The sequence below is a fragment of the Narcine bancroftii genome, chromosome 12 (assembly GCF_036971445.1).
Source record: "Narcine bancroftii isolate sNarBan1 chromosome 12, sNarBan1.hap1, whole genome shotgun sequence".
Taxonomy (NCBI): domain Eukaryota; kingdom Metazoa; phylum Chordata; class Chondrichthyes; order Torpediniformes; family Narcinidae; genus Narcine; species Narcine bancroftii.
This window is the reverse complement of record NC_091480.1, coordinates 90,470,848-90,498,400: the sequence shown is the minus strand read 5'-3', so window position 1 is coordinate 90,498,400 and position 27,553 is coordinate 90,470,848. Positions and strand designations below refer to the sequence as shown.

Sequence of the window (27,553 nt, the reverse complement as noted above, 5' to 3'; positions counted from 1 at the left end):
AAGAGAAAAAAATAGTTTTTGGTTATTAATGGACACTGATAAAGTAGGCAAAAGAGAGAGCATTTGGTTCACTTCAAGTGGATGAATCCTGAATAATTCATTGTATGTACTCATCCATAAATCAAGCCTGCACAGGTCAATGCACACAGCTACCCTCTACAAACACATTCATACTGCATCTTTGACATGAAACATAATCTGCAACTACTGTTTTCTTTGGACCAGCATAAATATAACATGAGACATGTTCTTCCATTAGTTCTAAGACGATGCATTAAGCCTACGGTTTATTATTAGAGGGATTTAATTGTAATTCTTTCTCAACAGTGTTGGAATGATTAGAATATTCAAGGGCAATCAGTGAACACATTTTTATCATGGAAATATAACCCAAGCCAACACACAAATTGTGAATGCACATTTTAAAATCTAAAGTTAAATTTTTGAAGTGATTGGCATTGCAAAGAGTACTGCCTTTCACAGTCAAACTACTTTGTGATGTTGATTTGTGTTGCAGAATCACTCAGAAAGGTAGTGCTATCCAATGCTCCTACAAGATTTCCACTCCTGGAAGGTTTGAATGCTTTCATGCTGAGGGCACAGATTTTCAGTATTGAAAGCTTCACAGTAGCACAATGAACATGCACCTTGTAATCTAAATGTACTGAACAATATATAATTCTATCTATTCAGAGAAAACAAAATATGAGGATTTTTTGAGTCTTTTTATTTATTTATTTTTTCTTTGGCTTGGCTTCGCGGACGAAGATTTATGGAAGGGTAATGTCCACGTCAGCTGCAGGCTCGTTTGTGGCTGACAAGTCCGATGCGGGACAGGCAGACACGGTTGCAGTGGTTGCAAGGGAAAATTGGTGGGTTGGGCTTGTGCGTTGGGTTTTTCCTCCTTTGCCTTTTGTCAGTGAGGTGGTCTCTGCGGTCTTCTTCAAAGGAGGTTGCTGTCCGCCAAACTGTGAGGCGCCAAGATGCATGGTTTGAGGCGAGATCAGCCCACTGGCGGTGGTCAATGTGGCGGGCACCAAGAGATTTCTTTAGGCAGTCCTTGTACCTCTTCTTTGGTGCACCTCTGTCTCGGTGGCCAGTGGAGAGCTCGCCATATAACATGATCTTGGGAAGGCGATGGTCCTCTATTCTGGAGACGTGACCTACCCAGCGCAGTTTGATCTTTAGCAGCGTGGATTCGATGCTGTCGGCCTCTGCCATCTCGAGTACTTCGATGTTGGAGATGAAGTCGCTCCAATGAATGTTGAGGATGGAGCGGAGACAACGCTGGTGGAAGCGTTCTAGGAGCTGTAGGTGATGCCGGTAGAGGACCCATGATTCGGAGCCGAACAGGAGTGTGGGTATGACAACGGCTCTGTATACGCTAATCTCTTTGAGGTTTTTCAGTTGGTTGTTTTTCCAGACTCTTTTGTGTAGTCTTCCAAAGGTGCTATTTGCCTTGGTGAGTCTGTTGTCTATCTCGTTGTCGATCCTTGCATCCGATGAAATGGTGCAGCCGAGATAGGTAAACTGGTTGACCGTTTTGAGTTTTGTGTGCCCGATGGAGATGTGGGGAGGGCTGGTAGTCATGGTGGGGAGTCTTTTTATAATGCTTATGGTAATGGTAATCCACAACATCTTTCAGCTGTTCCTGTCAGAGAAGAGATACAAGAGTTTCAGTGCCAGCACCACCAAGCTGAGGAATAACTTCTTCCCATGGGCAGTGAGAATGCTGAACAACCAAAGAAACCGTTCCCAATAACCATTTGAGACTCTCATTTTTACAAAACAATATTTGTTGATGCACCATCAATTACCACAAAAGACTCATGCAAAAGGGGGTATGGGTAGGATCAGTCTTAGGAGGTGGGACCAGCCGGCAGTAACCAATCACAGTATAACAGTGGTTTACCACATTTACCCCTCCATAAATCTTAGTCCGCGAAGCCAAGCCAAAGAAAGAAGATATATGAGTACTTGTCCTGCATGTGTATTGTCTGTCTGTATATGTGTTATGTCTGTTTGTGTGTCTGCGTGGTTTGCACCGAGGACCGGAGAACGTTGTTTCATTGGGTTGTACTTGTGCAATCAAATAACAATAAATTTGACTTCACTTGAAAATCTGTTGACAGATTTTCAGATTGCATCCGTCTTTGTGTCATCTTCCTTTGGTATTTGCCAAATCTTTACAAATAATCTTAAATGACACAGATTGAGTGATGAAATTTTAGTACCCACACTTTGATCTAAGAGTTAAGTTAAATTACAGATTCACTGTAGACTAATTTGGTTTATTAATCAATAAATCCAGTCTGAATTATGGAACTGTCTGATGTGAATCAATTTAAATATTACAGATGAAACATTCTGCTTTGTGTTTGGTAATCCATAATTTTCTGCCCATTAAAGTAAATGGATGAAAAATTGTCTGATGCCTCTGTCTGCAGAAGCTTAACAGCTCAAAGCACAGAACTGAAGTAGAGACCAGAATTGTGTCTGAACTTCTACGGGAGGAGAAAAGAACGTGATCTATCGAGCATTGACTAACATAGACAGGTGCTGCTGGATGTATTGAGGGTTTATCTGGAACCAAGCCTTTCTTCATATATCTGTAAACATGACAATAAACAATTTGTTTCAAAGAAAATCAAGAAACTAGAGGTGTTACAAATCTGAAAAAAAGCAGAAAATGCTAGAAATACTCCGCATCTGTAAAATAAGTATTTCCTGTATTTCATTTATTCCTAGATCTATCAAGACTTTTAAGATTTCTGTTATACTATGGTATTGTTCTGAACCCAGAAGCAAAGAGGGTTGTTTGTGTCTGCATGTCTGTGTGTGTGTGTGTGTGTGTGTGTGTGTGTGTGTGTGTGTGTGTGTGTGTGTGTGTGTGTGTTTGTTCCTGTGTTTTGTTTGTTCCTGTGTGTGTGTGTGTGTGTGTGTGTGTGTGTGTTTGTTCCTGTGTTTTGTTTGTTCCTGTGTGTGTGTGTGTGTGTGTTTGTTCCTGTGTTTTGTTTGTTCCTGTGTGTGTGTGTGTGTGTGTGTGTGTGTGTGTGTGTGTGTGTGTGTGTGTGTGTGTGTGTGTTTGTTCCTGTGTTTTGTTTGTTCCTGTGTGTTGTGTGTGCGAGCGCACCCGCATGGGCTTTGCAAGCTGCCTCAAAACTTTTCTTTTTGCTGATTTGAGTCAAGCTGTGATTAAATATTGTAAAGAATTTAATTCAGCTAAAGCTGTTTTATGGAAAAAAGGGCATAAGTTTGCCTTTCGTTATCCTGCTGCGCTTAAAGTTTTTTATGGAGATTATCAATCTCAGTTTTTCTCTGATAATGCTTAAGCTCTTATATTTGCTCATTCTTTACCTGATAATAAGAAAGGTCAAAATTATGACAGGATCACTCAAAAGCTTGTCATGATTGTGAAAGAAAAGAATGGAAAGCGAGAGATGGAATCAAAACAGTTGATTGATCAAGTTAATCGAGATTTGGAAGAAGCATTCCATACTTGAAATGATTTTTATGTTTTATCCTTGATTGTTCTGTTGAGAGGAGGTGGTTCAACTACCGATCCTTCCGAAGTCGCTGGCCACTTCGTGGCATTCGTCACTCCCAAATAATTGAGGGAGGTAATACTATTAAAGTATTTTTATTTGTGTTGGTTTTTTCTATGGGGTTTGTTGTTTTTTTTTTCTTTTCTTTGAGAAGACCTTTAGTTTTGTTTGTTTTGATGCCATGGGGAGGTTCTTTGCCATTTATGGTGGAAATCATTAATGTGTTGGAAACAGATGATTATTAAAATAAGCAAAAGTAAAACACAAAAATCTGTAGAATTAAAATATTAAAATAAGCAGTCTGTTGAACTCATAGTAAGCAAAATCCTTGGCAAAAATATGTAATGATTAATCGAGCATGGGCACCGTAAGGCGCTGAGAAAGCATCCTATTAAATCTTGCATTTTAATTGTTATGTAATTGGCTACTTCAAATTGTCACTTGTGCGGATGCAAGTGGTAAAATCAAGAGGGAGTTGATAGGAATGTGTGGAAAATAAAATGGGTTCAGTGTGATGGATGCCTGATGGTCAATGTAAGCTCGCTCGGCTGAAACAATGTCCCCCTCCTCACTGACTATCAACGCAGGGCACCTCAAGGATATGTACTTAGCTCAGTGCTCTACTCTCTCTACACCCATGGATGTGTGGCCAGGCACAATTCAAATTTGTCCACAAATGTGCCTATGACCCCACAGTCAACAACAGAATCACAGACGGCAATGAGGAAGCGTATAAGAGAGAGATAAATCAGTTAGTTGAGAGATGCCATACCAATAACCTTGCACCCAACATTAGTCAAACTAAGGAACTGACTGTGGACTTCAAAGTGGGAAGTTGCTTCCTTAAGTTTTATTCAAGGGCCATGCAGATTAGATGGACCTGTAAATTGGTGAAGGAGAAGAGAGCTAATGGGTTAATGCTGCCTTTACTCATGTTCCATTATTTATACTTTTAAGTACTGTCTGGAAAATTGTTCTGATAAGATGAAAATATCCCTGCCCCTCGGTTCAGAATGCAGCCCTCCATGACAGGCAATCCAGGCAGTGCCAACGTGAGATGGGTAGATCAATAATGAGAACACATTCATGCTCTGTAAATAGTCACATGAATAAATCCAGGTGTTGATAAAACATATAGTTAATGATTGAATCGTATGTGTTCAGATTGTGCAAGAAGATCACCACAAGGATCTGAGTTTTATTCCAGTCTTGATGATCCTTACACTGGATCTAATGAGAAGTCTTTTATCCAGTCTCCAGGGGTGTAAACAAAACTTGCCTGCATTGGTATCTGTCACTCAGACTGCCTCAGACCGATAGAAACTCTTTGTAAGTCCAGAACTTACTTTCCCAGAAGTAGCTGAACATGGGAGTTTTCTTTGCAACTGGCAGTAATTAGTGAAAGTCATGTTTCAAGGTTCAATCTATTGTCTTGTTCCCAAGGTACACAAAAGTTTTTCTTTTGTTTGTCCCGCTACGGCAAACAAATCGTCGTCAAGTAATCAGGAACCGTTATTAAAAGAAAAAAAGAGAAGCCTACATGACATCACATACAATCCTGAGATTCTTTTTTCCTGCAAGCGAGGCAGAATTGCCACTTATTGGGAGTGCAAAAAAAAAACTGTACACAATGTACACATGTAAACAAATGAAGAAATGTAAACAGACTGTACAATACAGAGAGAAAAAAAATCGATAAAGTGCAAAAGTAAGAGTGTTGGGCTGTATTCACTACCTTTTGCAGGACTTTACGCTCGGGGTATTGGTGATGAAGCCATGATGAAGCAAATGAGCACATTTTCCACCACTCATTTGTAGAAATTTGGATTTCCAGAGTCATGCCAAACATCAGTAGAAATTAGGATTTCCAGTGTCATGCCAAACCTCCGCAAACTCCTGAGGAAGTAGAGGCACTGACGTGATTTCTTCATTATGCCATTTGTGTGTTGGGTCCAGGAAAGATCCTCCGAGATAATGACTCCCAAGAACTTATATTTGCTCTCCCTCTCCACCTCTGATCCGCAATGATCACTGAACTGTACATCTCTGGTTTTCCCTTCCTGAGGTCAGCAATCATTTCCTTGGTTTTGGTGACTCATCGCCCCTGTTTATACCACCCACTACTGTGGTGTCATCAGCGAATTTGCAGATGGTGTTCAGTGATTAAAACTATCTCTCTATATTGTGCCCATACCCTAGTTTTGTTGGGGGGGGGGGGGCGGTGAGGAGCTAACTCATCAGCCTGCATTCTGCCTAATATTGATCAATTGGATTGATCTAAACATTGGATTTGCATGTGCTGTGGAATAAGTTTGTGTATTAATTTAGTTCTTCGGGGAATTCAGGAAGCAAAAGTAATCAAACAATTGAAACATCATTCGGTCCCAAGCAGAGAGAAAATAGCTTCCAGTAAATCATTTGCACAAAAATGCTGTCAAAAGATAGTACAGATCGCAGCTGTAATCATTTTGAGATTATTTATTTAGAAAGTTCAATATAAAAGTCAAAGTGAATAAATGGTCTTGACATGCCAGATTCATCAGCTGCGGTGTATATTCAGTTCAACCCCCAACTCTTAGAAAGCAATGGTTCATGATGCCATGGGGCGGTTATAACCAGCGATGAGGTTGGCACAAACAAGGATGTTTGCCTCCCAGTCAGAACATTGGCGGACACCATATATTTCCAACTGAGCCAATGCAAGTGAGAGAAAATGGACAATATCTGTCAGTTGTGCCCTTGAACTGGATTAAAATGATTCAAGATCAAAATTCAAGATTTAATTTATAGTCATTGTAATAAAACGGTGTCATATTACATGAAATTGCTTTTGCCTGCTGTAAGGCAAATAGATTCGCCATTGGCAGAAATTGCCTGAAATGCCCCTTGCAGTCAGAGAAAGAGAAGAAAATGAGAGTTCCCCCCAGAGTCACTAAGTGTCCATAGATTCACCTCCAGCTCTTCCGCAGCTTCCCCAGCCACACAGAGTCCAGTCCAAATCGTTGGCGGCCCGAGCTCCAGATCCGCACCTCTGACATGATCGGGAACCCTTCAGCGCCCCCTCACTTGAACCAGTAGTCTGGCAGTTGGTAATAAAACCATGCAGTAGCTGAGATAAATGGTTTATTCCACCTTATTGGACATCAGCCAAAACAAGTACTTTAAGCTGTTAACGAGAGCTTGCCTTTAGGTTCTTCCTATCTGCATCAAGCATTCGGTATGGACAGAAGCAGCTCCCAAAGATATGCTCATGTTTGAACAGCAGCTACACTGCTATCAAGGAAAGTGTGTGATAGTACAGATCTATCACCAATGTACATAGTGTATATAGTTACTGTGCTTACAGCGATTGGCTGAGAGCTAAGCCACGCCTATTGTCTGGGCTTTAAAGGGTTGTGTCCCCCTAGCCAGGTCGGATCATTCCGGACTGGTCGGCCACCTGTGAAGAGCTCCTGTCTTTTGCTAATAAAAGCCTTGGTTTGGATCAACAAGTCTTTGATTCTTTCGACGAGCTCTACAAAGTGACAGAGCAAATCAAGTCAACAGGCAACTGCTGATAGAGCTTATCTCTTACAATCGGAATTACCCCTGCCCCCATCTAATAGGATTGTTGGCTGAAGTGGGCGCACAAAATCATTGCGGGCCCCTACACAGTATCTTTCAACTGTTCTTATCGGGAAAGAGATACAGGAATATCAGAACCAGCACCACCAGGCTGAGGAACAGTTTCTTCCCACGGGCAGTGAGAACTTTGAATGACTGAATGACCTGCTCACACTAACCAACTGAGAGTTAAGCGCCCTGATGATACTGAATTTGCGCCATTAACTCTCACGCATACACCAAGTGAACTCCAATAAGCGAACCCACCACGCATGCGCCAACCGAAGACTTGCGCGTGTGCACATGAACCAAGGTGGTCACGCCCAGCTTATGGACCCTGGGACGCCGCCTAACAAAGTAAGTACACACATTTTGGCTCTTATGTGCCCTGCATCCCTGTTATAGGTTGTCAAATACAACATTTCATTAAAAAGTTTGCTTTGAGACTTTGACTCCATGCACACGGGCATAATTCCGCCTTGCGTCCGTTTCAAGATATGACCGATCCTTTGGTCATAATTACGGCCATAAGTCGGAGAATACCTGTAATTTATATTGTAAAAATAAAGATACATAACCGATTTTTTGGGCTTGAGCCCTTCACCAAGGTAAGAGCAAAATTTAGGCAGGCGCCTGGATAAAATGGTCAGGGGGAGGGGCTCATTTTGTTCATACCTTGATGAAGGGCTCGTCTGATTGTTGGTTATGTATCTTTTCTATATAAAATACACAGCTTGTCCTGCGGAGTTTCCCCAGCATTCTGTTTTTCTTTCAATCACAGTGTCTGCAGACTTTACTGCAGATCTAACAGGTCTTTTTCAGCTTCTAAACTTCAACTCCAAACAAGTAAATTGCCCAGGGGTCCAAAGCAAACAGGCAGAGGTCATGTGGTATTGCAGAAGGTGGAGTGTGAAGACAAGAGAGGTAAAGCTGGAAAGACAAGGATGTTTTTCCACACAATAATTCTACGCATTCCATGTGAAAAATACATGGCATCTGTTCACCACATCCCTCTCACAGTAGCTGGTGAATCTAGTATTGGATGGAAAAAGAGGGAAGTCCTTGAAAATGCATCTGAAGCAAAGGTTTGGTATAATGTCACCTTGTCCTCTGTTTTTGTTTACCTATTGATCATTTTAAATAAAATGAAATAGAACTTGAACTTATAAAATATGTACTTTGATCATACATTTACAATGTTCTGAAAAGTACAACTGGATCAACAACAACAATTGTTCTTCACCTTGAATCCATTTTGGACCAAGCTGCCCATACAGGAAGTTCTCAAATGTCCTACCACCCTACTTTTCTGCGAGCAGAAAAAGCAATCAAATTTGAGAGGCAGTATTTTCCCCAGACAAAGCCAGGTGGACTATTTCTTTCTTATCAGTGCGATTAGATTCTATGGTTAATTGAGATAGAGTGGCTACTGGTTAGAGAGGGGTGGCTGGTACTGTTTGTTTTATCTGCATGTTCGACTGTAGAAACCAATCTGTTGGGAGTAGTGAGTATTGGTTGTTTAGCTGCGTATGATGTGCATGAATTGAGCATAGTTTTTTTTAGTCTGTGTGTGTGTGTGTGTGTGTGTGTGTGTGTGTGTGTGTGTGTGTGTGTGTGTGTGTGTGTGTGTGTGTGTGTGTGTGTGATCCTGTTGCAACTTCCCCCCTCCCCGCTTGTAAATAAAAGATCCTTATTTGTTATTGAACTATGTTCAGACTCTTCATTTCTTAGACCCTCCAAACTTGTTGTCCACGTAACAAGCTATCAGCGATTAACATATTGCAGAGGAACTTGCTCAGATTGTAACTCAGCCTCAAAGTTTGTCCTCATATCAAGGCCACAGAGCACTGCCAGGATTTGGAACTTCTCTACCCTTCCTTCCATTCATTCACTACAGCTACTTTAACTGCTACCTTCAGAAATTTAATTACACTTCTACTCTGTCAACCCTTCAGTTGACATCACAACACAAACTCTTTAAAAAAAAGCCTTCCTTAATTGCCTCACTTCACTCTATCTTCTCAACAGTGGGGAGATGGAAACCTGATAACATAACTTGAGACCCTTTTTCAGTTTGTCATGTTCTGCTCCTCAAGCAGCTACTTCTCCAATAGAAAACCGAAATTGCTTGGCTGACTATTGAACATGCTTGATGCTTTGCTCATAGCCAACCTGGAGCAGTGCCAGAATCATTATTCTTGATTTTACTGCAATTGGCTGTCTCCTGGCTTTTATATCACTGTCAGCTGTTGGGTTTTTTTTCATCTCCCCAAAATTAAGCCTTACTTTTTTCCCATTTCACCTTCACCCTCTGAAAAATCATCATGAAATGAACTAAAAGTGTGTCCTTTCAGGGGTGGCTTATGGCTTTGATGGCCATAACTCATTGGCCATATTCCAAATTCCTGCCCTTGTATAACTTACTTAGCTCCCTTCTATTTTCTGCTGCCAAGTTACATTATAAATGATGTAATTATTGATGCAGATAAAATGTTTTGAATAAGTATGGTATTGCAAACCCCATTTGTTATTTACTGTTACAAAGAGTGACTAACATTTTGTTGTTTTTTTTTTACAGTTTCTTATTGTCCTAAAACCACTGTTAATTTTCTTGTCCAAACTATTTTACCAGTGGAGGCTGTCAGCTCAAAAAAACAAACTCTTCAACTCCACGGGTGCTGAATTTCATCTGGCTATGTATGGACATTTCTCTCCATAGACTGGATTTCAAAGAAAACCATGAAACTACTTGGAGCTGTGATAAAGAAAATTCTATGCATAAATCTAAGCTTTGGGCATGAGTATAAATTCAAAAACATCAATATATTTTAAGTAGCTCTGAAAATATTACAGCGGGGCTATGGCAGGATAGATTGGAGGGCTCATCCAGTGAGGCTATTTGGGTGGAATGGGACTGTATAATAGACCACCTAATGGACTGAAGGAATTAGAGGAACGAACTTGTAAGGAGATATCATATATCTGTAATAAACACAAGATGGTAATTATAGATTTTAACTTTCCACACATTGACTGGGACGCCCATACTGTAAAAGGGCTGGATGGGTTGGAGTTTGTCAAATGTATTCAGGAAAGTTTTCTAAATCAATACATAGAAGAACCGACTAGAGAGGGGCAGTATTGGATCTCCTATTAGGGAACGAGGTAGGTCTGGTAACAGAGGTGAGTGTTGGGGAACACTTTGGGTCTAGTGATTGTAATGCTATTGGTTTTAGGTTAATAATGGAGAAGGATAGGAATGGGCTGTGAATCACCAACAGCCTGTGTGTTCTTCAACCTCAGAGCCCCTTATGTGTCTGCCACCATGTTCACCATCCCATAAGTTGTCTCCTCTACTTCTACCTCGCAATTGAGGGGTGGTGGCCCTCCTGTTTTCTGCTGCCCTGCGCCAGTCCTCTGCTTTACTGGAGTCTGCAACCCCTCGTGGCCACTGCCGATCATAGGCTCTGCCGTCTTGGGCCCAGACCCTGCGGTCATGGGATTTTAAAATGAACCATCTTCGGCTCCTTTAACAGACTGTTTACAGCCTGTACAGAGCCAACAGCAGTCAGACTAGGCACTTGAGCCCCACAGCGCAGTGTTGTGACTGTCAACTCTCCATACATCGGTACCAGCTGCAATTCTGCCATTGTTTTTAAACCCCAAATGAGATCAAACCAGCATGACTTTCCACCTTTACCTTGACCACTGAAGACAAGTATGCGGCATTTTTTCTTGTACCAATCTATTCATTTGTGTTGAAACTTTCAGGAACCTATGAACTTTCACCCAAGGTCCCTCTATAAATCAATATTCCAAAAGGTCAGTCTTCATTCCTCATGTATTTGACCTCCCAAGGTACTCGTCACATTTGTTGCGATCACCCTTATTATTTCTGTCCTTATTTCATTTGACAATCTTCCCTCTATCCTCAGCTCTTGTTGATTTTTGTGTCTTCTACAAACTTTCTAATTAACCCACCTCTATTTTCATCCAAATTGTTTTATTTTTATCACACACAACAGAGGTTTCAGCACTGGTCCTTGTGGAACACATTAGTAGCAGACCTCCAGTCACATCACCCTCTGCCATGTGTAGCCAAGCAAATTTTGAATCCAATCTATCAAGTCACCATGTGCCATAATCTTTTGTGTATCATGCAATGACTTATTACCATAATAAATCTTTCACCTTCAGCTCATGGTTATTTCAAAATTGTCTTAGATGTTACTGATATTCCCTCATGACTATTGTATTAGAATTCCCTTCATGCTATCTTACTTGTCCAAAGAACTCATTATCTATCTGCTCCATTTAAACTGACAGGCAGCAGTAGTTGGCATTTATTATAAATTGCTGTTCTTATCCTTGTTAATTCTATCCAAATTCCTTCTGCCACCTCTGCTCTTTTTGAGCAATAATGGCACTTTTCACCAGTTGTTACTTCATCCCCAAACAGTGGCTCTTCCCTGCCCAAGGAAACTCTCATTATTTCCGCAGCTTATGTGATATTCTTGTACTCATTTTCAATCCTTCACATTTCTGAGCAATTCATTTACCGTAACTTCGACTTCCCTCTTTGTCCTGTTTCACTTGGTCCCAACTATATTACTTCATATTAGCAGACTATTCTCCCCCAGTTCCTCATTATCTCAATCAAAATATGATTCACAAGGTTATCGTGTTCTGTTAGGTAGCATTACCCCTGGACAGCAAAGACACATATTTGGGGATGCTCTTCCTCGACTACTGTTCTGCATTCAACACTTCAAAATTGATCAGCAAACTCCAAGATCTGGGACTCAGCATCTCGCAGTGTACTTGGATCCTGGATTTCCTCACCTCCAGACCCCAATCAGTGCAGATTGGTAAGAACATTTCCTCCATAATCTCCATCAGTACTGGAGCACCCAAGGGCTGTATTCTTTGGCCCCGATCTAATCGCTATTTACCTATGATTGTGTGGCTCGATATGACAATAACACTATCTACAAATTCGCTGATAATACCACGGTATTGGGGTTATATAAAAAGGGGCGATGAGTCAGTATATGGGAGGGAGATTTAAAATTTGACTGAATGGTGGACCAACCACAACCTCACACTCAATGTCACCAAAACCAAGGAGATGATTGTTGACTTCAGCAAAAGAAAACCGAAGATATACGATCTAATGATCACTGGAAGATCAGAGGTGAGGAGGATGAGAAAATTTAATTTCCTGGGAGTCATGATCTCGGTGGACCTTTCCTGGGCCCACTGTGAAGAAGGTACATCAACTTCTCGACTTCCTCAGGAGTTTGCGGAGGCTCGGTATGACATTGGAAACCCTGGCAAATTTCTCTAGATGTGGTTTGGAATGTTTGCTGACCAGCTGCATCACTGTCTGGCATGGGAACACCAATACCCCTGAGCGTAAAGCCCTGTAATTGATAGTGGACATCATAAGCAAAACCCTCCTCACCGTCGAGACCTTCTTCCAGGAACATCATCGTGAACATCTACAGGGAACATCATCGTGAACGTCTACAGGGAACATCATCGTGAACATCTACAGGGAACATCATCGTGAACATCTACAGGGAACATCATCGTGAACATCTACAGGGAACACTGCCATTGGAGAGCAGCACCAATCATCAAGGATCCACATCACTCAGCACAAGCTCTGTTCTCGCTGCTACCATCAGGAAAGAGGCCTAGGTGCCTCAAGACTTCCACCATGAGGTTCAGGAACAGCTGACCCCCCTCCACCATCAGACTCCTCAACAGCAAACTCAATCAGAGACTCATTTAAGGACTCTGACTTTACACTTTATTTATTTCTCTGTATTGCAGTCAACTTGTTCACATTATTTGTTTATTAATTGAGTACAGTTCTTTTGCACTACCAATAAGTGGTCATTCTGCCTCGCCCACAGCCAAAGGAATCTCAGGGTTGTATGTGATGTTATGTATGTTCTCTGAAAATAAATCTGAAATCTGAATAATTATATTATATTTGCTAGCCATCAAGTTCTTTTAAACTCTGAAAATATAGATTACTGTCACGTCACTGTTAAATATTAATTCAGTTTGAACTTTTCTCCTAAATCCATGAGCATGGCATTTGAATCCAGGTTCCAAAGAAATTAAAAAATTGGCTGGTGAAATCTTGGAAGCATGAGAATCTAAATTTTAAGGGGCGTAGTGGTTAGTTTCAGCACCAGCGATCGAGACCGGGGTTCAAATCCCACACTGTCTGTGAGGAGTTTGTACATTCTCTCTGTGCCTGCGTGGGTTATCCTCGAGGCGCGCTGTTCAAAACACACCCAGAGTTGTAGATTAATAAGGTGCAATTGGGCGGCACAAACTCATGGGCTAAAATGACCTGTTACTGTGGTAATTTAAAATTTACATTTAAATGAGTCAGCCAGTGTTCAATGGTCAAATCAAACAATATTAGGTCCCATTCAAGCTCTAAAAGGATCACATCTGATTCATTCAAGAGGATTATATATTTCTTGTTCAAATGAATTGGAAAACATTTGCAGTCATCCACTCTAATTTAATAATATTACTTTAAATTATGTAAACATGAAAAATGTATTAAAGCACAAATCTTTATTACATTCAGAATGTCATTTCACCAATGTATATTGGAAATGAAGGCACAGTGGAATATTTCGCACTTTATCAAGGTTTATTGTTGCGGAGAAAAGTGTTTTATAATGAAATAATTCGGCCGAGGCACCAGGGAGTCACTTCAGAAGGAGTTTTTATTTCCAAGATATCTTGGAGAACATTCCTACCAAAATACTGGGGCTGCTCTGCCTGAGCACGGACAGGCCAGCCAGTTTAATTTATAGAAAGGTACAAACAATAGACAATTGACACACTGAAGCTCTGAGAGCATCCACCATATAAGGGAGAAAGCAATTGTCACTGGTTGATTCAAAAAGAAACAATTCAAAGTCTGTGGCGGAATGCAGAGGGTCTACTGTCTTATTCAGCAGCGCACAGCTTAACGTACTGAGCGTTCTTGTAATAATTAATAGACTTAAAAGTGGCAGTGCACAGCTTACTTTTAACTCTTTGTCACCCACTAAAACTTTCTTTACTATTTTTTTCTTCCACATTTATGTTTCAGGTAAGAACATGTGAGCTCAGAACCCATTTCAATTCCCCATCCCATTCCCTTGCCAACAAGTCTGTCCATGGGCTCATGCACTGCCTTCTCTAACTCCTGCCTCCTCACGCCTCCTGTCACCCACAGAAGGACCAGAAGGCAGGTAGGACAACGTGGAAGCTGAATGTGAAATTGCTGACCCCAGAGAACATAGAGGAACTAAAAAAGGAGTGCCCAGGTGAGTTAACTGAAACCCTTCTTTAATTCCCCCATCAACTGGTGGGAAGCGACCAAGGAGAACTTCAAGTGTTTTATTTTAACCCTCACGGGTGTTTGGAGAATGTGGTGGAATGCAGTACTGCAGGCATGACCATACTGGGCTGGGCAGGCTGGCCTGTGTTCCACTAGGTTCTCCAAGAACCCTTGAGGGTAAAAAAACACCTTGAAGTACACAGGCCAGCCTGCCCAGCCCAGTGAGGTCATGCCTGCAGCACCACATTCCTCCACAGAGAACAGAGGCAGCAGGAACTTAGCCAACTCCAGACTGACCTGCAGCAACTCCTCCTTCTGCAGTCAAGAGAGGTGGATGTAAGACTTGAACTCGGAAAGGTTAAGAGCCAGCAAGCTGCATAATTCTCCTCGGAATCCACCAAGATCATCTTCTGACCCAGAGCCTGCAGTGGAGCAGAATGAGATATGTTCACACTTTACTTCCAAAACTGTGATCCGAACAGCCTTAAGGAAGTGGGCGGCTCAGTCATATCCTTGCAGATGGGACATAGAGAAGATCAGCAGATCCTTCTATGCAGAATTGTGCAAAACTAAGACTACAGACAGAAATGCCTTCCAAAACTTATCCCTCCTGTACAGCTGGAACATCACCAACAATGCACATTGTCCCCAAGATGACTGCATTGGAGTGGAGACAGTGTAGATTTGCTTAGCATGTGTGGGGAAGGAGGCAAGGGTTCTGGTCACGGTTCATCAGCATGACAGAGGACTCTTATTTATGGGCTGTTCCCAGGGACATGCACAATGTCGGACATACAAAACTGCCGGAAGACCATCAACTTGATGAAAGATGCACTTTGGTGTGTTCCAAAACCTGTTGATCTTTCAGCACACAGAAATGTTGGTGCAGGAATGCACATTCCAGGCTTCAGGTGTACGTGCTGAGGGACGCACTGAGGCTTGGCGCAGCCAACGTGAGGGGATTGCAGGGAATGACCACAGTCTAGAAGTCCTTCCAGTCTAGAGTCCATGGGGAAGCCCCTCAAACAATAGACAGAGGAGTAACAACAAGGTGGTTATGGTGTAAAAAGAAATGAATGTATCAATACACAGTCATGGAAATATATGCAAATGAAACTAAGAGTGGGAAGAAACTTTGAATGGGGGTTTCCTTTTGTAAATAATTTATTGTTAATAAAGTCTATTTCTGATTAAATAAGTTGATTATATATCTTTACTTCCTACCGATGCTGCAAGACCTGTGAGTTCTTCTAGCACTTTCGTGTTTCTAGTACAATTGGGGCATGATTCCGATCAGCTCTGTCTATCTAAAAGTGTAATTAATTTACAGAAAGAGAGAGCAAGTGTCGTAATAAGCTGGTTTTCTGCCTACTTTGAATCTACCTGATTTGTCATTCAAGTTACGTGCTGAATGTCAAAGACAGACTTTAAAATAAAAGAACTCAATGATGTTATTTAAATATGCAGTTTGTCATTATTTCTGTCAGTACTGCAGTCAGACAGTTTCACATCGATATAAAATAGGCTTAAATGGCTGCTGTAGGTAATGATATTATCTTGCCCTGCAAAGAAAATTCACCAGGATGTTGCCTGGGAGACATTTATCTGGGAGAATCAATAGGCTAGGCTTGTTTTCTTTGGAGTGAAGGAGGCTGAGGTTCAGATGTACAAAATTATGAGGGGTAGAGAAAGGGTAGGCAGTGATAAACTTTTGCTCATGGTAGAGGGTGTGCAAGGTTGGCATGGCGGTTTACCATTGCAGCGCCAGCGATCTGGGCTCAAATCCTGCGCTCTCTGCAGGGAGTTTGCACGTTCTCTCCATGTCTGTGCGGGTTTCCTCCGGAGGCTCCGGTTTCCTCTCACCCTTCAAAATGTATCAGGGTTGTAGGTTAATTGGGTGTAATTGGGCAGCATGGACTCATAAGCTAAAAGGGCCTGTTGCAGTGCTCTATGTCTAAATCTGAAATCTAAATCTAAAAATCTTTCCTCTTTTGATCAGGAAGTTTTGAGCCAAGTCATCTCAAGATTCCACCAGTAGTCCTACACTGAATGGAAAGAAGGGAAGTAGACATGCTAGGAAGGCAGAATGCAGCTATTACTTTTATACTCCGAGAATGTGTGTCAGTGGAAGGACCAGCACTTCTTCTCTATCATGGGTTTCCAATGAGGCGATGAGGTGACTTCTTGAATCTCTATGGCGCTCCACTTCAACATTAAGCAAATCAAACTGACTTCACACAAACATTTCAGTGCCACTCAGATGCAATTGCATTCATGCTCATTTCATACTGACTGAAAGATGCAGCGTGAAATTTCTCCTGTACCTGATCAAGGATTAGCATTTAGAAGAAATAGATGGGCAGACTATTATTTAGATGGGGAGAAAATTCAAAATTCTGAGGCACAAAGGGTCTTGGGAGTCCTCGTGCAGGACATTCGAAAGGTTAACCTCCATATTGGCATTCATTTCTAGACAAATCAGGAACTCTATAAAGTACTGGTGAGCAATGTTCCCTCTAAGTTTTAGGAGTCGCTGTGTGCAAAAATCTTGTGGTGCAATTTTATTTCCTGTGACCAAAGGATGTGCACACTGAATGCTTGTGTAAACTTGAAATTGTTTCAAGATCATTTTGGCACAGCCTATCTCTCATGGTTATTAAAACTGCATTGGCATGTTTTAATAATTACAAGGACGATTGCATTCAATAAGTATAATTTTTAATTACTACATTATTTTAGGTCACTAACCTTTTGTACGCACATTAATTTCCTTTGTGCGTACACGCGCACAGCTTAGAGGGAACAGTACTGATGAGACCTCACTTAGAGTTCTGCTCACAGTTTTGAGTACGCGATTTGATAAAAGACGTGCTGGCATTCGAGGATGTTCAGAGAATATTTACGAGAGTGATGCCAGGAATGAAAAGTTTAGTATATGAAGAACGATTGCCAGCTCTTACAGAAGGATGGGGGTGGTGGGACGAGGGGTGGTCATAGAGGCATTTTGAATGCTGAAACATTTGCCTGAACAGAGTAGATGCAGCAAGGATACATCCCATGGTAAGGAATTCTAGGACAAGGGGGCATAACTTCAAGATAAAGGGGCAACAATTTAAAATAGAGATACGGAAAAATTTTCTTTAGTCAGTGGGTCGTGAGTCTGTGGAACTTGTTGCCGGAGGCAGCTGTGGAAGCGAGGTTGTTGGGTGTATTTAAGGCAAAGATTGACAGGTATTTGATTAGTCAGGGCTACAGGAAGAAAATGGAGGAGTGAGGCTGAGTGGGAGGATGGATCATGTTTAGAATGGCGGAGCAGACTCAATGGGCTGACTTCTGCTCCTACATCTTGTGATTTTCTCCTCCTATCTCTTCAAGCATTCCAACCAACTGAACTAGCTCCTCGCTTAACCCTCCTCTGTTCTGCATTTTTAAGGAGTTTTTGTTATAAGGTGAGTGTTCATTGTCCATCACTATTTGGTTTTTGATCTGAATGGATTTCCAGGCTATTCACAGTCAACCTTATTTGTTTGATCTGGAGTCATATCCAGGACAAAGCCAATAAGAACCAGCTGAGTTTATAACAATCTTTGCTTATTTCTTGCAGAAGGGCTCAGGCCCGAAATGTCAGCAATATATCTTTATCTCCTAAGAACGCAAGACCGACTGAGTTACTCCAACATTTCGATGTGTTTTTACTACACCCAAAGCAGCTGCAGACTTTTGTGTTTCACTGTTTAATGATAATCTGACGGCTTCCTGGTTATCAACTTTGCTATTGTCTTAAAGTTAAGAAATTGCTTTCAAACAAATGAAAACTAAACATTTTGCAATCTTTCCATTTCTTAAAAACACAATTATTTTCTTTCTCAAATCATTGCAAAGGTCGTGGAGTTTAAAACCAAAGGGGAAAGATAATGTTTATTTCCAAGGAGCATCTTTCCAGTGGATCACCATGCAATTCAGGAGGGAATTCTCCAAGCAGAATCTTACAATACAGAAACAGGCCCACAGACCAAGGTTATTTACAGGCCCAGAATGCCTTAGAATTAAATCCACGGCAATTTGTACTAATTTAAGATGAATTCACATGGATTTGAATCCAGTGCCAATGGGCCAGTCTACATCGATTAAGTTAAAAACCCTTTTCTCTTCCCACAGGTGCATCCTGACTTGCTGAGCACCTTACCTAAATTTTCTGTTTTCAGTGTCGATTTGCACTTACAAGGATACTATTTTCATTTTTTTAAATTTTATTTACAACACAGTTATTTACATTGAAACACGCCTCTCAATTACACTCATTTAACCCACAACCCAACACATATCGGAGGGTGGGAAGAAACCAAAGCATCTGGAGGAAACCCAAGTGAACACAGGGTGAACGTACAAACTCCTTTCACGTGGCACTGGATCGAACCTGGGTTGCTGCCGCTGTAATAACGTTCTCCTGTGGTGAGTGCAAGGTCAATGCTTGTTTGGAACAATTGAAGTCCAGGAATTGGATTAATTGGTACACCATTCATGGACAAATTGCACATAAATAGTGATTTTGCCTGGGTTAGGATGCACTTGCAATCATTTTAGGTGGAAATGTCCCCATCAGAACATTGACCCATTTACTTCCTTGACCAAGTGACCTGAGTATAACAGACATTGGAGTCTCCCTGCTTGCCTCCCCCATCAATATAATCTACTGGGATCATCGTCTAAAGAGGGCAATGGAAGGGATCTTCAAAATCATTGAGGACCCCTTGCACCCTGCACACAGCATCTTTCAGCTGCTCTTGTTGGGGAAGGGATTCAAGAGGATCAGAGCCAGCACCACCAGGTTGGGGAACAACTTCTTCCCATGGGTAGTGAGAATGGTGAATGACCAAAGGAACTGCTCACACTAACCAAACAAGACTCTCATTTGTATAAAACAATAATTGTTTTTTTTTAATAGGTAAAATATATGTGAGGGGCACTGGAGAAAGCGACGACTCTCTGTCTGCCTTACGGGTAGACAGAAGTGAAAGAATTTCATGTATGTTATATTCCAAATGTAGCATTACTTGACAATAATGGAACCTTTACCTTTACTTGTCCTGCATATGTATTATTTGTCTGTACATGTGCTATGCCTGGTATGTTTTGCACCAAGGACCAGAGGACGCTCTTTTGTCAGGTTGTACTTGTACAATCAGATGACATTAAACTTGACTTGATTTGCCAGGTGCCGTTATACAGCTAATCATGTTATTAGTCGTGCAACACACAGGTTAAGCACACACATTGCACCCCCCACCCCCGACTCCATCCCCATGCACCCCTCCCCACCCTGACCACCATAAACTGGAATTTTTGTGTGCAAACCAGGACCTACATTGAACATTCTTTAAAAAAAAAACAGAGCTCTTCCATCTGTGATTGGCAATGGGGTGAATCACGAAATAATGCAAATGTTGAAATTGTCATAAAAACTCACAGAAATGCAGGAGGGACTCAGCCGGTCTCGCATGTCCATAGGAGGTAAAGCTTTTTGCAGTTCTGGTCTCCAAATTATAGGAAGGATATCAATAAGGTAGGAGGATGCAGAGAAGGTTTACTAAAATGTTGCCTGGATTGCACTGTTTAGAATACAAAGAAAGATTGAGTAGACTGGGTCTTTGTTCATTGGAGCGTAGAAGGTTGAGAGGGGATTTGATAGAGGTATTTAAAATTATGAGGGGGATAGATAGAGTAAATGTGTATAGGCTCTTCCCCTTGAGGGAAGGTGAGATTAGGACAGGGGTCATAAGATAAGGGTTAGGGGGCAGAACTTTCCAAGTAACATAAGAGGAAGCTTTTTCACTCAGAGAGTGGTGGCTGAGTGGAATGACCTTCCGGAAGAGGTGGTTGCAGCAGTGTCAATTTTGTCATTTAAGAGAAGGTTGGATGAGTACATGGGTGTGAGGGGACCGGTGGGTTATGGAGAGGGAGCAGGTAGGTGGGACTAGTGGAGTTCACTTAAATCGGTGCCGTAATGGCCTGTTTCCGTACTGTAAATTGTTATATGGTTATATGGTTTTATATATATCTGACATTTCAGTCCTGGGCCATTCTTCAAGGTATAACCAAAGAGCAGGAAGGAATGGGACTCCACTGAGAGCAGTCTTGTACATAGAGTCTGGCAGCCTCTGTTTTCAATATCCCTTCAAAGTTTTCCCACCGCTGATAGTCTTTTTATACAATTCACATCAGAGCCAGTTACTATTTGTCCTCTTCAATTTGAATGTTTAAATTATTGTTTTAATTTAGAGATACAGCACTGTAACCGATCCTTCCAGCCCACAAGACAGCACTTGCTGAACAAACCCATGTGATCTGTTAACCTACATCTTACACCTTTGTATCCGGAAAGAAACCAGAAACTAGAGCACCTAGCGCAAACCCACACAGACAGAGGGAGAATGTATAGACAACGCTGGAATTTAATCTGGTCCAGTGGCCTTGTAATAGTATTACGCTAACCACTATGTTAATCATGTAAGGATACATAACCAGTGTTATCGGATTTCTAATAAGTAAACGTTTGGCTCAATGCACTACAGATTCAAACAATGATGCTTGTTCAGAATTGACATATCATTGGTTAACTTAAGTACATTCCAACAGTTAAGTTTCCCCCACTTTGCCCACTGTCAAATTTAGCATTCAGTGATATTTATTTTACTTACAGCATGAGAGAAGCTGATTCCAGCCATTGAAATCTGTGCCGCCCACTTACACCCAATTAACCAACTTTTCGAAGGGTGGGAGGAAACCGGAGCTCCCGGGGAAAACCTATGGAGAGAACGACCATGCTCCTTACAGTTTGAGCTTGCCTTGACATCTGTGGAGGATGCTGGATCCCTAAGTGCCTATATGTTTAAGGCAATCTGAAAGCATCTCCAAAGGCAAGATGTTAGCAATCACTATCTGAACTGAGTTCAGGTTTTTTTTTTTTGAAAGCCAAACAATCTGGCTGCCGAGTTGAAAGATCTGTCAAGTGTTTCCCCATCAGATGTATGGCAATGAGGGCCTGAGTTCCTTGGATACTTCTGCTGCAGCGTAAGGAGCAGGCACTAAGAAAAGGCAATTGAAAGTAATAGAAAACATTGGAAAAAATCCAAATCGCTGCTCCCTGTTGCGCTAGCTTCCCTCTTGCTAGTTCTACTTCAATCCCAATTTGTAGGGTGTTTACTCCTGCATCTGTCTCCTGAGTTCAGATGATCAAAGCTCATAAAGCTGAATAAATCAGCATTCTTTCAATAAATATTAACTGGGAAAAACATGTGTAATGAAATATTAATTGAAATCATCAAAGATCTGATGTAAATAATGCAGCATGTTGTATAATTACCTTGAGGAAGGGCTCAGGCCCGAAACTTTGGTATTACATTAAAACCCCTGGTATCCAGCATCTATGCGGATTGGTAGATGCCGGATAAATGTATTTTGCAGCTGCTTGAGACTTACTCATACAATGCTTAAGTAATATACCTACATTAAGAATAAACAGTTTAAAAGACAAAAATACTAATACTGTACTTGCACTGAACAAACATCAATTGCCTTTATACAGGTATTTTTTAATTTTATTCTTTTATTAATTTTGACAATTAAGCCATTTCGGGCCACGAGCCCATGTTTTCCAATTACACCCAATTGACCTACAACCTCTGATATAGTTTTTTTTAACCTATTATCGTATTCTTATTTATTTTAATTTTTAGTTATTTTCCTTGTTTTTTTTCTGCCGATTGCTTGAATTCCACATACCAGGGGTTTTACTATCTATCTTTACCTCCTATGGACCCTGCGACACTGGCTGAGTTCCTCCAGCATTTCTGTCTTTCAACCATAATCATTTGAAATCTGTACCCTTTATCGTCCACTCATATATACTTCTCTCTCACTCTCTTCAGGAGGTCAATCTTGTCTGTGGTTTTGTTCCAAGCTGCACTTTAATTTTAAATATGCCCATGCTTTAGGTCATTTTGAGGATGACTCACCTGACCAATCACTCAGAATATACAACATTTCTGCCCACAGCTTCCTGTGAGTTGTTAAAGGCTGTCAGAATCATATTTGCTTTGCTTTCCACAGATCTCACCTTTGATACCTAGAATATCCATGGAAAAGTTAACATGGGATTATAGGTTAGGGGGCACCCTAACCGAGTTTCAAAAAGTATTATTCGGCAGCCCAAATGGGATTCATTTATTAATTTGGGTACAAATTGGATTGCCCTCTCTAAAAGAGAAAGTGCTCAATGATTTCATGTATAAATGGATTTCCAGAATTATAGCGTGCAGGACAGAAAACCCCATTTTAAAACACTTGGTTAAAATATGGTGTGAAGCTCTGGACTGAAAAGAGGGTTGTCAATGAAGACACCTTTAAGACAGTATGAACTTACACCCATGACTTTGAACAATAACATTTTGGATACCTAGTATCATAAAGGGATACGATGTCTGGAAGATTGTTAAGAAAAAGGACTTCTCATGTCATTTGAACAGCTGAAGAAGAATGTGATTTGTCCAAGAAGATCTTTTTTTGTTACCTTCAGTTACGATCCTTCCTTAGGGCCAATTTAGGCCCTTAAGTGACTCTACAAGGACTCACTGAAAAGGAAAATCTACTCCATGAGGGAAATGTATACATTTATTTCTAGAATGTATTTTTTATTGATGAGTGAAAGCCCAATGCCAATTTGCATAAGTCTAGGGTGAGATGGGAGTCAGACTTAGACACAATTGACAAACAACCCTGGTCAGATCTATGTCAGGGAAATTTGTTGGCTACTATCAATGCCAGGTATAGATTGGTCCATTATAATTTTCTCCATCAACTGTACCTCACCCCACAGAAATTACACCAATATGAAGCTGAATTATCAGAGATATGTTTAAGGCGTGGTGTAGCGGTTGGTTCCCTTTCACATTCTACCTGGCTTTGAACGAAGGTGAGGCTCCTCTGGTATGATCTCGGTGACACCCTAACCAAGATCAAGGGCAGTCACCTTCCCAGTACACCCAGAGCTTTGCCTTCTAGGGAACTTTACCACAGTTGGTAGATCATTAACTAACTCTCAAATTAAATTCACAGAAATTGCCAGGAAGTTCAGAGCAGTATCATGGAACTCTGACTCCAATCTACTCATGGATAGGTGGTCTTCGGAGATGAATAACTGCATCCCATTTGAAAAGGTCACATATAATCTCGGGAAGGGATATAACACCTTTCTAAAAATCTGGCAGACTTATTTAGAGCATATAGGTACCTCGCTGACACCAATATAGGGTTACGATCGCTACTGCCTAGCCAGTAGACCTCTGTAGAGACTTAACACTGTGATATTATCGTGTCTCCATTTGTTTCACTGTACAACGCTCTTTTTTTGTGTTTCTTCTTCTTTATTCTTTCTCTGTTTACTAGGACTTATATAGAGGGGAGGGGTAGAGGGACGGGTTCTCTTGATGTTTGTATTTGGTATGATTATTGATTGTTAAATATACATAAATGATAAATAAAATATTACAAAAAAAAATCACACCTTTGACAGTTGGATTGATTCAAACTTTTCCTTTGATTGTACAGGTAGTCCTCAACTTAAGACTGTGTTCTGTTCTGACTGACCGGTCGTATCTCGAAATCGACACACATCAGAAATTCACTGTGTCCATTTTATCGTTCATCAAATACAACTTGGCAGACACCAAGGCCCTACTTTCACCCCAAAAGCGTAATTTTTATATTTACATTTTATTTTATTTTTTATTTTTTTCAGTCATATCTGTGGATGGCCATAATGTCGCTTAGATTGTAAGTTGGAGAAAACCTGTACCATCTCCAACTTGTTTGTCTGAAACATAGAAACATGTAAAATAGGAGCAAAAGGCCATTCAGGCCTTCATGTCTGGTCCACCATTCAATACAAACATAGCTGATTATATAGCTTTGGCACCCTTTTCCTGCTTTCTCTTCATCCCCCTGATCCCTTTAGCTAATAGAACTACATCCTTTTAACAAGTCATTTATTATTATCTGATTGTATAATTACAATCTGATGAAACAGTGTTCTCCGATCCTCAGTGCAAAGCAGGCAGAAACACAAGCAGACATAACACGAATATAGACAACCAATACATATACAGGACAAGTATTTCTTCTAAACAAATAAATAAATGTTGTTTCATGAATGAGAGTCTCAGATTGTTAGTGTGAGCTGTTCCTTTGGCCATTCAACATTCCTCACGGTCTCACGTTATTTAAAGAGGTAGCCTCAACAATGTTCCGTGGAAGGCATTTTCCACACGTTCACAATTCTCGTCCAATATTCACAGTTTTCTAGAAAATCATGGATTATCTAAGAGGAGAATGTTTGATGGACGAATTTCAAAACAGCCAAGATGCTTTGATGGTGGAAATTATTTGTGCTTTTCAGCATTCTGAATGTTTGCAAATGGAAATGGTTCCAGTTAGTTTCTGATGTTTACACTAACAAATGTCTATTGGGGAGGTGCAGTAAGTAGATCTTGGCACTATCCTGTCTTTTATTTGTTGATTTGTAACATTTGGCGGGATTACCACATTGCCAGGGTCCAGAGAGAGGACCTTGTGTTTACATATCCAAATTCTTCAGTCTTTCCTCTCAGTTTGAGAAGTTCAGCCCTGATACTCAGGGTTCCCACGGTATCTCAGAATTTCTTTTTCAGTCATTTTTTTTTGTCAGTACAATTAACCATGAGTTAATCATTCCTGGTGAAGTTATCTGATAACAGGGTACATTGGCAGCAATCAATAAAGTTATCCTGAGAAGTTTAATAGGTAAAGGAATTTACACGACAGTAAAATCCCTGATGTCTGGAAATCAAGCTACCGGCAAAAGAAATTGCAGAATGCAAACAGCTAAAATATACAAAAGTTTAACATTGCCCCCCCACCCCCGCCATGGTTAGTTTATCAATCGATGCAATCTCAAGCAACTGGAAGATACACTTATCCGGTGTCTACCAATTCCCATAGGTGCTGGATACAGGGGATTTTACTTTTTGTCTGAGTTATCGATCTAAGGCCAACTGTAACCACTGAAAATAGGTTCAAATTAATTCTGGTCCTTTGCTAATAATGAAAGGCATTTATGTTTTACCAGATAAAAGTCAGGAAAAGTCATCTGAATTCATCAATATCAGAAAATGCTGAGGATTCGCGGCAGCATCATTTGTTATCAGATGAAATATCGTTGACTCCGAGCATGAACTTTACAGATTCATCTAAACTGCTGAGTATTATCAGAATTTTCTGTTTATTTTCAGTGCCTTCAGCAAATGGACAAAGATCAAAGAAAAAACACAAAGGTCCGTAACATCTCGTAATCTGTTGTTGCAATGTCTGCACTCCACCCGACCCACAGGCTCGTAATTGCTCAAAAAAAAGAAATATAATATTTGGCCAACTTAAACCTTGAGCAGTATACCACTGGTAAGAGGTCATTGCTTATTCCAGGGAACCCCATTGACTAGGGCCACCGCACATGAAACATGTACATCTCCTGGCTGTCGACAGAAACTCTCCCTCTATGTGGTGGCAACCAAGACAATAACAACTCTGTCAAAGAAAGGATCTCCCAATCCCGTGCTGTACCATGTATGGTTGTAAGAGTCAATCTACTACAAGATGACAATTTAATACCTAAGATTTGCCATGAATACCTCAATCAGAAGCTATGGATGAATCAAAAGGTTCACAACCTGCTGATGGTGCAGTCAATGGGATTTAAGGCTGGGGATGCAGATCTCCACAGGATGTCTCGCCAGCAAAGAAACAATTCTGAGGCATAGTCAGGTACTCTCCAGCTGCGGCAGGGATTGCAGGCCATTACATTCCACACGATAAGGCCAAGTCACCATAAATGGCTGTGATGCTTCACCACCCGATGAGATGAATGCATTTTATGCTCGCTTTAAAAAGGAGAACTCAACGGCACTGTGAGAGATGGGAAAACTGATCTAAAATTATGAACATGAAGGAAACTAAAATTCATACATCAGTTAATGGCTGTAACCAGTACAAACAGGATGAACTTGGGGATTAGGATGCAGGAAAGCAGAGTCAGCACGATTAACATAAGAATCTTCTAGTCTTTGTGACAAGACCATAAGACTAAGATAAGGAGTGGTAAGGAACAATAGAATGTAGGAAGTTGAGGTAGTCTGGATCAGATAAGGGTCTCCTAGCCCTGGACAAAAGTATCAAGTCCTACATATCTAATTAGCTAACCTTACACAGATTTATACATATTAAATTAGCCAACCCTAGACAGGATGAGCCAACTCTGCATATCAAGAGACTGTAGCCCCGAGAATCAGGAAGGTGTGAATAAGGACAATAACATGAAGGGACACCGACAGGATACCCCCTGGTCCTCCAAGTATACTGAAATTGCACGTAGGCAGGCAGGATTGCCTAATGCCAAACCTCTCCAGCAGGAGGAGAAGAATGTAAGAGGGAGGGTATTCCTACACTGAAATCAACTGTATAAAAGTTGGGTGAGCCCCAGTATATGTGTGTATTCCCAGGGTAAGGGGAAGCATCCAACTTTGCATTGTTGCTGTAATAAATGTTCTTTGTTCTCAGTTTTTGTCTCGAGCAATTTCTTTAAAGGTACTTCTATTTCTAACAAATGGGGGATCGTCCGGGATCACACTCCCTCCACTGACAGAGTGCCCCGACGACGAGAGTAGGTGCACCCCGGCTGATTCAGCTGGACTCACGGACGACGGGTGGCTGGTCAGTGGAAGAAGCGAGTGATATCCGAGAAGAGGCATTGAGAACAAACGACGGAAGGAAGCGCGCTAGAGCATTGCTACTGGAACCCGGTAAGAGGAATTTTACTTGCCTCTCAGTATGGGAAATATGGGTAGCAAGGAAGAGAGTCCTGGTTCAGGATGTGAGGATCAGATAACTACATACAGCCCGCCCGGGTTGATGTTATCTGAGTGGGGCACGGGAAGGACCCGTGGAAAGGACAAACTGA

General features: G+C 41.1%; 1 long non-coding RNA gene across 1 annotated transcript; it reads right to left on the bottom strand.

Moving 5' to 3' along the window:
* Positions 1-749: 749 nt before the first annotated feature.
* On the bottom strand, positions 750-22,456 carry LOC138747282 (uncharacterized). The gene is made up of 3 exons (XR_011347406.1): positions 22,393-22,456; positions 14,806-14,930; positions 750-1,651 (listed from the first exon to the last, which is right to left on the bottom strand). It is a non-coding gene; the product is annotated as an uncharacterized lncRNA (long non-coding RNA).
* Positions 22,457-27,553: the final 5,097 nt, after the last annotated feature.